This window comes from Pinus tabuliformis, chromosome 9, assembly GCF_031772625.1.
Source record: "Pinus tabuliformis cultivar Carrire ecotype Pingquan chromosome 9, CPIR1, whole genome shotgun sequence".
NCBI classification, from domain to species: domain Eukaryota; kingdom Viridiplantae; phylum Streptophyta; class Pinopsida; order Pinales; family Pinaceae; genus Pinus; species Pinus tabuliformis.
In genome coordinates this window covers 1,803,966,090-1,803,975,828 of record NC_142307.1, presented here as the reverse complement: position 1 = coordinate 1,803,975,828, position 9,739 = coordinate 1,803,966,090, and positions in this window count along the sequence as shown.

The following is a 9,739-nucleotide window of genomic DNA, read 5'->3' as shown; positions in this document are numbered from 1 at the left end:
CTCTCTATAATCTTGGCGATTTTTAAGGTAAAATAATTTTATATTCTAAAATTTGGGCGAATCGTCTTTTATAAAATTGGAAATTGGCGAATCTTTTTTGTGGAAAAATCATGGAAAATTAGCCCACTGGGCGAACATTAGCCCCTAAAATTTTCCATGCTTCAAAATGTCGAAGTAGGTCTCCTAAAAGACCCATCCTTAATGGGTACTTTTTCCCTCCCACCTCCATCTGGTCTTGCGGAAGTGGCCACAGTGGAAACCTGTCATATGATCTCTTCTACATCATCTAAGATTAAGAAGAACTCTGACCATTTTGATAGTGTGGATCACCGAGAGGTGTTGCCCCCAAGCCCCATAGAATCTTTGTAGCAATCAATTTTCTGGGCCTGGGCGGCAAACCCAAATCAGCACTCAACGAGTGTTTGGATAGATAGGTCTTTAGAGTATGGTACCTCTTCCAATCCTTGGTCTCGTATACATTCTACAGATGAAGGAATCATCCAATCAATGATGATAGGAGAGACGCCGTGGGAAGATTACCACCATCGTTCCCACCTTCAAGATAACAATGAAGATTATTCAAATGACCTCAATCATCCTTCAGTTTTTTATTTTTTATTAAATATTGTAAACACAGTAGATTCCGAGTGAAATCTGTCCAATATTGAAGAAACTATCGCCATTAATATCTCGACCAAACCTAATGTTGTAGAGAATCTTCACGTTGGCAAATCTTTTTCTCCACTAGAATTGGAAGTTTACTACGCTCTCTTTCGCAAATTTAGAGATGTCTTTGCATGGTCATATGAAGAAATGCTAGGCATTGGCTCAAGAATTGTTGAACATGAAATCAAGATGTATCTAGATGTCAAACCAATACGACAACAGCTTCGACTTGTCCATCCAAAGAAAGACACTACCATTAAGGCAGAAGTTGAAAAACGTTTGCATGCTGGTTTCATTTACCCTGTTTCTCTCACTAACTGGGTATCGAATATTATTCTTGCAATGAAAAAAAAAGGAACGATTAGAGTGTGCGTCGATTATAAGGATGTAAATCAAGTGTGTCCAAAGGACAACTATCCTACACCCTTTATCGACTAAATTATTGATGAATGTGCCGGATGTGAAATCTTTTCATTAATGGATGGATTTTTCAGATACAATCAAATCAATATACGCCCAGAGGACCAGTCAAAAACTGCATTTATATGTCTGTGGGGCATATTCACATATCGCAAATTACCATTCGGTCTGAAGAACGCAGGGGAAACTTTTCAGAGGGAAATGAATTATGCCTTCCATGACATAAAACACATCATTCAACTGTATCTCGACGATCTACTGGCTCATTCGAAAAAGTGTATTGATCATCTACAACATTTGAGAGCCATATTTCTACATTGTCGACACTACACTTTACTACTCAATCCACACAACTGTTGTTTTGTGTTGGTTCTGGTCGATTACATGGTTTCGTAGTTTCTAAGGACAGAATTCGACTCAACCCATTTAAGGTTCAGGCAATCCTTGACATGCCTCCACCTTCAAATTTCCTTCAGATTCAGAGACTCCAAGGGAAAGCTAACTTTCTGAGGAGGTTCATTCCACACTATGCAAAGATTGCTAAAGGTTATACGTGTCTTTGAAAAAAGGAGTAACCTTCCACTGGGATCAGGTTGCGCAAGCTTCCTTTGATGCCTTAAAAGATTCCCTGATAAAAGCATCATTAATGAATGCATCCAGTAGTTGCTGTTGGGCCATTCGCTAAATGGGGCATTGATTTCATGATATGTAACCCCACCTCAGCCGAGGAGCATGGGTATATTATAGTTGCTATTGAATATTTTACAAAATGGGCCGAGGCGATGCCTAAATTAAACAACAGCGGCAAAACGACTACTCTTTTATCTTTTAATCATGTAGTTTCTAGATTTGGTGTACCACAGGCTATAGTCAGAGATCATGGGTCACATTTTCGCAATCACGTGATGATTGAATTGACTGCCAAATTACTACTGTCCCACGATAGTTCTACTCCATATTATCCGCAAGCTAATGGACAGGTTGAGGCAATCAACAAAGTCCTTAAACGCATGCTACAGAGAATGATTGGAGTCCACAAATGGAATTGGCATTTAATCCTATAATCGTCTCTGTGGGCATATAGGACTTTGGTGAGAAATGCAATCGGATTTACACCCTTTCAGTTGGTGTATGGTCTGGAAGCTATCTTACCAATTTAGTGTGAAATCTCGTCCCTCAAGCTTGCAATTGATCTGCTTCCCGAAACTTCTAAAGAAGAGGTTCATTTCTTGGAACTAATCCACCTGGATGAAACCCATCGTGATGCTGTGCTGGCTAATGAAGCACATAAGATACGTGTCAAGGTGCAATATGACAAAAATGTCAAGCCTCGTGTCTTCTCAGAAGGTGACCTGATCTTACTTTATGATCAGGACTCTGAAAAATTAGGAGCAGGTAAATTCGAACCATTATGGATGGGAACCTACATTGTTAAACGAGTATTGACAAAAGAAGCCTATGAGCTAGTCGATTATGATGGGATTCCACTGTCGCAGCCCTGAAACGGGTTGTATCTTAAACGTTACTATGCTTGATTAAGTATAGTAAACTTGTTGTACATATGTTTTTGTTGCATTTTTGTTTTCTTTTAGAGTTGTCATTTTGGTTAGGTAATCCACTTCACATTTGTTGCAGATGTCAGAATTTTTGGAACCATTTGTTGGGTATGCTGACGAAGCTAGTCATAGTACATAGAACCTATCTTCTACGGCGTAGGCCATTTTCACTACAAGTGGCAAGTTAGTGAGTTTCAGGGGGATATGTATTCGATCAACGAACAACATCGCTGAGTATAGCGTGTTGATTGAACTTCTCTCTGACACCATTTCACATGGCATATGCCAACTCGTTGTCAGGCTAGATTCATAGCGTGTCATTCTATAGCTTGCTGGTGTTTATTCCGTTCAAAACCCAGCTATTTATCGCATGTTCCTAAGAGTCAGGATTTTGGAAAGACATTTTGATTCCATTCAATATCAACACATTTCTAGAAACCTAAACACATTGACCGATTCATTAGAAAACTATGTGTTAAATAGATATTTGCAGCATTTGTAAAGAAAGCATTTCACATCAATATTTACATCAGGATTACATAACTTAACCAAAATAAAACTCTGAAAAATAAAAAATAGATAGCTATTTATAGTTTTTACAGAATTTTTTGTGTCCAAGACAAAATTGGTCATCTGACCAAGAAACTCAAAATGAATGTAGAAAAACATCCTTGACTAGTGATGCTGGTGATAACATGTCACCGCTTGTGCGATCATGCGCAGGAGCCTAGTCCATCGACTCGGCACACCAGTAGTATGGCGCTGTAACCTCAAAGGTAACTCATCGGTCCTGACATCCTGAATACGGAGAGTGGGGCCCTCGATCTGGTCCTGTAGCACTGCTAGGGTCTCTAATATGTCTAGATCCTGAAGGATGGCCCTCCCTTCAGCCTCTCGTGCTGGAGCGTCATTTTCCGCTCACGGGTGTGCCACTGGTCGCACTGGTCCAATATCTGCACACACATATAAGTTTGATTAGTCTTGGTAACATTAACAAACAAAAAAACATTATAAAACTAATTTTCATGCGGAAAGAGTCAATTTTGCGGACAAAACTGACCTCCCTAGAAGCTAAGGCTTTCTAGTGACAAACAAGACAATTAAGCACTATCTTTCCCTAAATATGCATTTAGATTACAAGCAACCAGGTGTTTAAAGCATACCTTTAGTCCAACGCTGTTTGTAGCAGTCCAGCCTCTCCGATCCAGATGAGCTCCTCCTTCTCTTTGAAACCTGCATTCACTAACAAGCAAACGATTACATAGCACCTGAATAACTCATAAAATAAAACATATTCATCATAAAGACCAAGGAGTATATGAAACAAATTATATATAACAACTTGTTGAGAAAAATGAACTTAATTGTATTAAGTGGAAACAAAAGAAACCATTACAACCAGTGCCTTGGTGTTGTGCAGGTCCCTCCCAGGGTCCAGCAAGAGTTCTCCTTTACTTTGATTAGCTCACCCACTTCCAAATGAAGCTAAGAAAGGATGGGAATCTCTCCTCTCAAGCTCTATAAGGGAGTCCTAATTTCAGCAGCATCTACCCTTAGGAATGTTTAGCCTTCAACCTCCCCTCCCTCTGGCCCAATGCCTGTATTTATAATGCTTTGGAGGAAGTTAATCAGGTCCGCCATCAATGGGATAAGCCCCTCTTTGAATGGGATAGCTCCCCTCTTGATGGGATAAGTTCCTCTTTCTTTGGGATGCATGAACCATCTGGAGGCGCTCAATACACGTCAAACCATCTTCTAGAATGCTCTAGAATTGACCACAAGTAACTTTTTTGGAGTAAAACTTGCGCCTTTTGACCTTTACAGGAGTACGCACCCACCCCTTTACAGACAGAGCGTACAAGTACGCAGGTGTTATGAACTTGAGGTGCGTACACGCAGGTAAGGCTAAGAGAAACTGCGTAACCAGAGTTAATTGACTTTTTAAGGACTTTCTCTCTTTCTTGGGGTTTGACATGAGGAGCAGAGGTATAAGACTTGCCAAGGAGGATAGTATGACAGTTGATGGAGCCATACTAACTGCAAATAGTCATGGTGACAAATTTTAGTGTAACACTAATAAACAAAGATGTGGTTGAATCATTTTACCTATAGCACTCCACTGCTCGCCAATTGGTAACGCCAAATCCAAGTCACCTCAGAAATCCATCCTGACATATGGATACTCCACAAATACCATCTCCTGATGGTTGAACCACTCGAAAAAGGCATCAGAGAAGGAAATTTGTGACTGGCCGACATGTCTGGCCATAAGATCAACCCATCTCTACATCTGTGGTTCCCTCGGTGCTGGCAATCCTAGTGAAATGTTCTGAGGCTGCATTAGTGGAATCCTCTCCAAAGCAAAAGCAGTCAATATGGAACCGTAGCCAAAATTCTTGGTTCTTCCATTCTTTACTTTGGAGAGTTGTTCTTTTATGACAGGAAGTATCGCCTTGCACCAATTGAACACCTTCAGTTCTAGGCATTCCAGGGCATACTGCATGTAAGATCTGTTCGCCAAATGTAAGGTCGCGCTGCCAACCAATCTAGCAAAGGTAAATAAAATGGTCCTCAAGGGCTAATCAGTGACATCCTGGATATTGATCTTACCATCTCTGCTGGGCTGAGATCCATCCCTGCAGAACTGATGAATATAGTCTTTCATGGATTCACCTCCACGAGCGAATCTTGATAGTGAAAGAGGGGCACCATGCCTCGACAATCCCATCAGAAAGTAGATGTCCTCGACTGTTAATGGAATGGATTTACCTCTGATCTGGAATACCTGGTCAATCGGATCCCAAGCATCGAGAAAATACTGCAACAAACTGATCTGTTGCCTCATGCTAGATATGCGGAAGAACTTCAGCAAGCCACAGTTTCTTAATGCATCAACTGTGCCCTGGTCATGTAAAGCAATCATATCCTCTTCTTCATGTTCTTGTTCACGCCATGTGACGACCATCTTGATCCAACAAATATCTGAAATGTAGACAAAAGATGAGTTAGGATCCAAATTTGAGCAAAAATAGGCAAACATTTGATGAAAAATCACTGTGTAAAGATGCCTTTCTGCACCCATCGCACCCTTCCTTTGAGCAAGGTGGGATGCATACTGACTGGCCTGTTGGCAGCTTAGTATGAATCGCACCTTTCGATACAGGCTAGGTGTGATGATTGGGGAACGAGATCTTCAAACCCCAGGGGCATAGAAAAGTGGAAAAGCTAGCTCAGAATCAAGAAAAGATGGAATGAAAATGAAGAGCTCAAGGATAGCTCCTAACTGGTCTTGATGGCATGGAAAATGGTCCACAGGATCTCTCGAAATCAACTGGTGAAATTTTAGGGGGAAAACCACTCCAGAGCTCCAAAATCCAAAATTTGAAATAAGATGATGAAAGTGAAAGGTAAAACTACTTTTATGTTTGCTATTCATGTACTTCAAGGTAAAATGTTAGTTTTAGTTCATTTTTCGCCCATATATATGTATTTCTAATCGAGCAGGTCAAAAAACTGATGAAGGAATCTAATGTGCTAAACAATGAATCAAACATCTTTGAACTTCAAGCATGGTTTCATCATTTCGAGCTTGTGTAAAAATGAAACCGACTTCAAGCATATCTTTCCATTTTAAGCTTGTAAAAAAATGAAACTGAAATCGAGCATAGTTCCCCCACAGTTCAAGCTCATTAAAAAATGAACCCACCTTCAGGTAATTAACCTTTGAGATTGTTGTTCTATCAGCCTTTTGAGCCTTGGTTGTGTACTTCTCATCACCTCCATTCTTTTGGCTGATCAATACGCTTCCACTTGGTTGTTTACCCTTTTTGAGGAACAGCAGGGACAAGTGGTCTTGTTAACCAACCTCTTCCCAGAAACGACCATGTTTTGAGAAGTTCCAAGCTTACCCGGAACCAGTTGCTACCCTAGAAACCACTCGTTCCTTAAAATCGAGTCTCCTTTAAGCCCTTTTCAGACTCATTAAAAATGAAAAGATTGTCGAGCACCGGCCTTTCCAGCTCGTTAAAGTGATTGGAAATGTCATCCCTACCGTATATTTTAACCTTTTTTGGACCTGAGGGATTATCTGATGAAAAAGTTTTAGCGCTTGTCTTTTTCGGCTCATTAAAGTGATCGGAAAAGTCATCCCTTTTGTATTATTTTAATCTTTTTCGGACTTTTAAAGGGATTATTCTATGAAAAAGAACTTCTGGAGTTTCCTTTTCATCCTTTTTCAAACTCTCTAAATATGAAAAGGACCGAGTTATCCTTGTTTTTAAACTCGTTAAAAAAATAGTGACAAACTTGTCAATTCTAGACGAGACAAAGATTTCTTTTCGTCCCTTTTCAAACTCTCTAAACATGAAAAGGACCGAGTTATCCTTGTCGTTAAACTCGCTAAGAAAATAGAGAAAAACTTGTCCATTCTAGACAGGAATGAGTTTCACTGTCGCTAGACTCGTTAAAACATAGGGACAGTTTTTCCCAAAGGGAAAATTATAAAACAAGCATATGTTATCCTCGTCAAGCTTGACAAAAATAAAGAGGTACTGGTCAGCAATGACTGGGGAAAAAGGGAAGAAAACTTGAAAACTTTATGGTAGCAGGTCGCTCTTGAACATGACACTTTCACTCCATCACCATTATTGAGTCAGGTTGGGTTATTCTGATCATCTCAGCATTGGTCTTTTACACCATTCATATTTTGGGGTTAACGCTACCAATCCATCTCAGTGTTGCCGACATGTTCAAAAGAAGTCATTCAGTCGAGAAACCACAATCTAGTTAATGTCTCATCCACTGTAATACCTTCAACCTTCATTTTTCATGGCCACTATTCCTGAACCTTGTGTCATCAGATCGTTTTCACTTCTAGAAACTCATTTTCTTTGTTTCGAGTCATAGATGTGGGATACATCAAGGCCCTCCTACGATGAGTCACTTCTTGTTGACATCAGCTCATTATCCAAGAAGTTGACTTAGAAATAACCCTTTCAGTGTTTTGAAGCTTGCATGCCTTAATGGCAAGTTTCTCACTTCCGGCGATAGGTTGACAACAATGGCCTTCAACGAAAAGATTTTGCGTGGTCTTCAACATCAGATCATATATTCACGCCACGTGAATTGTATTGTAGTACCTTGAGGGTCATTATCATTATCAGTGATTCCTCTCGTGTCTGTTAATAGCTCACATTATTGGCTGGTAATCAGGCAATGTCTTTCCATGTTTGACTTTAGAACATCACTTCACATGGATTGACTTGTACATCGGGCGAAGATTGAACAATTTCGAATACCCCGGATCTAGTTTCATCCATCCAGGTTACGATATATTCAGGGATATAAAGACATCAAATGTACAAAGAAGCTGCACCGATGGTCATCTAAGCTATGGATGATGACTCTACATCTGAAGAATCACCAATCTGCATCTGTAGACAACTATCTGATCTATGTACATGAAATGAATTTATAAAGCTGAGCATGTGAATGCCCACCTCAACTAGATCATGAAAATTATATTATGATGATGTATTGTACTGTATCTTATATAGGTCACCTTCTAGTTCAAAACCTAGGATCCTCATGATAAAGCATTTCACCCGACATCAAGATTTACGACTTCATGCTTTAGGGGGAAACTATTATAGACATATTTGGGCACTTCAACCCCAATCTTATATGTCGATAAACTAAGGCTCTTCAACCCATAAAAGAGTTGTTTCATACCCTAAAAGAACATTGTCATCTGATTACATCATTCCCCAAAAGTTCCACTTGAAAAACCATCCAGAAATGGCCTGAACTAAACCATACTGACTACTACACTAGCCAGGTGCGATGCATACTAACTGCTACACTACTCGGGTGCAATGCATACTGATTAGGCCTTCTATAGGGTGCAATGAGCAAGGATGGAAAAATGTCCAAGCCAGTTTGCTAAGTGGATGCTCATAGAATCTTCTAGAAACTTCCTCTCTGCCACTTGCCTCTCTGAATTCGCCCCAAGATGAGTAAGAGATCTAAACTTTAGTTATCTCTTCTCTTGTGGAACCAAATATAACAAGTGGAATGACATTAATTAAACCCCAGAGATGACTCACACCCTTGCACACATCTATAAATGGATCCCTCATCTAAGAGATCCAGGAGGCTGGAATGTTGTGAATTGCAAGGAAGTGCTGATAGTTTGTAATTGAGGAAAGAGCATTGTATTGTTGGTGTGATCTTGCTATTTCATGAGGTGAAGAGGGCTTGATGCTGGGAGGATGATGCTGGATCAGATAACTGGGTTGTAATTCTCCCTTATATTTAATAAAGTTCTTCAAGTTTTCTTCCATATGATTGTGCAATTGTGAATGTTATCATTTGTGAATGCTATTGTATGTTCATTATATATATGATTCTGTAATGTGTATGTTGTAATAGATCAAGATGCTTTGACGGTTCTTTGTTACTGTGTTTCTACAGGTACTCTCCAAGCGGGATAAGTATGGGGAGGAGTTGCAAGCTCTGTCAAGGGGGAGAGAGATCAAGCAAGGGATTAAGCGGAAGTTCCAGGTTGGTTCCATTGTCTTTCTCTTATCTATTATACATAGAAGAATTGATTTAAACTGTTGTTTCTAGGGTAGCTACCAAACCTAGAGGGCTAGTCACTCAAAAAGAAACCAGTTTTCCCAGAAACAACACCTTGAACTCGATGACACTCCATGTTACACACTCTTATTCATTCATTTCCATGCATTTGAAACTAGTGCTCCCTCGTCTTTCCGTGACACTCCCAAACACTCCCTAGCATGCTTTGTCACACCTTGGCACTTGGCACATCTTCGCATGTTTCCCTGGCCTCTAGCAAGCCTTAGCACCGCCTAACATACCTCGTTACTCCCTCCTTAGCACACCTAGAACTCAATGAAACTTCTTGCCACAAACTGTTATTCATTCATTTCCATGCATTAATTTTACCTAGTTCTCCCTTTTGTTTCCCTGAGACTCCCTAACACTTCCTAGCACACGTTGGCACACCCTGGCACCTAACTATTGGATGTATTTCTTACACTAACATGGAAACTCAATTTTGTGCCTTACCCCTTTGA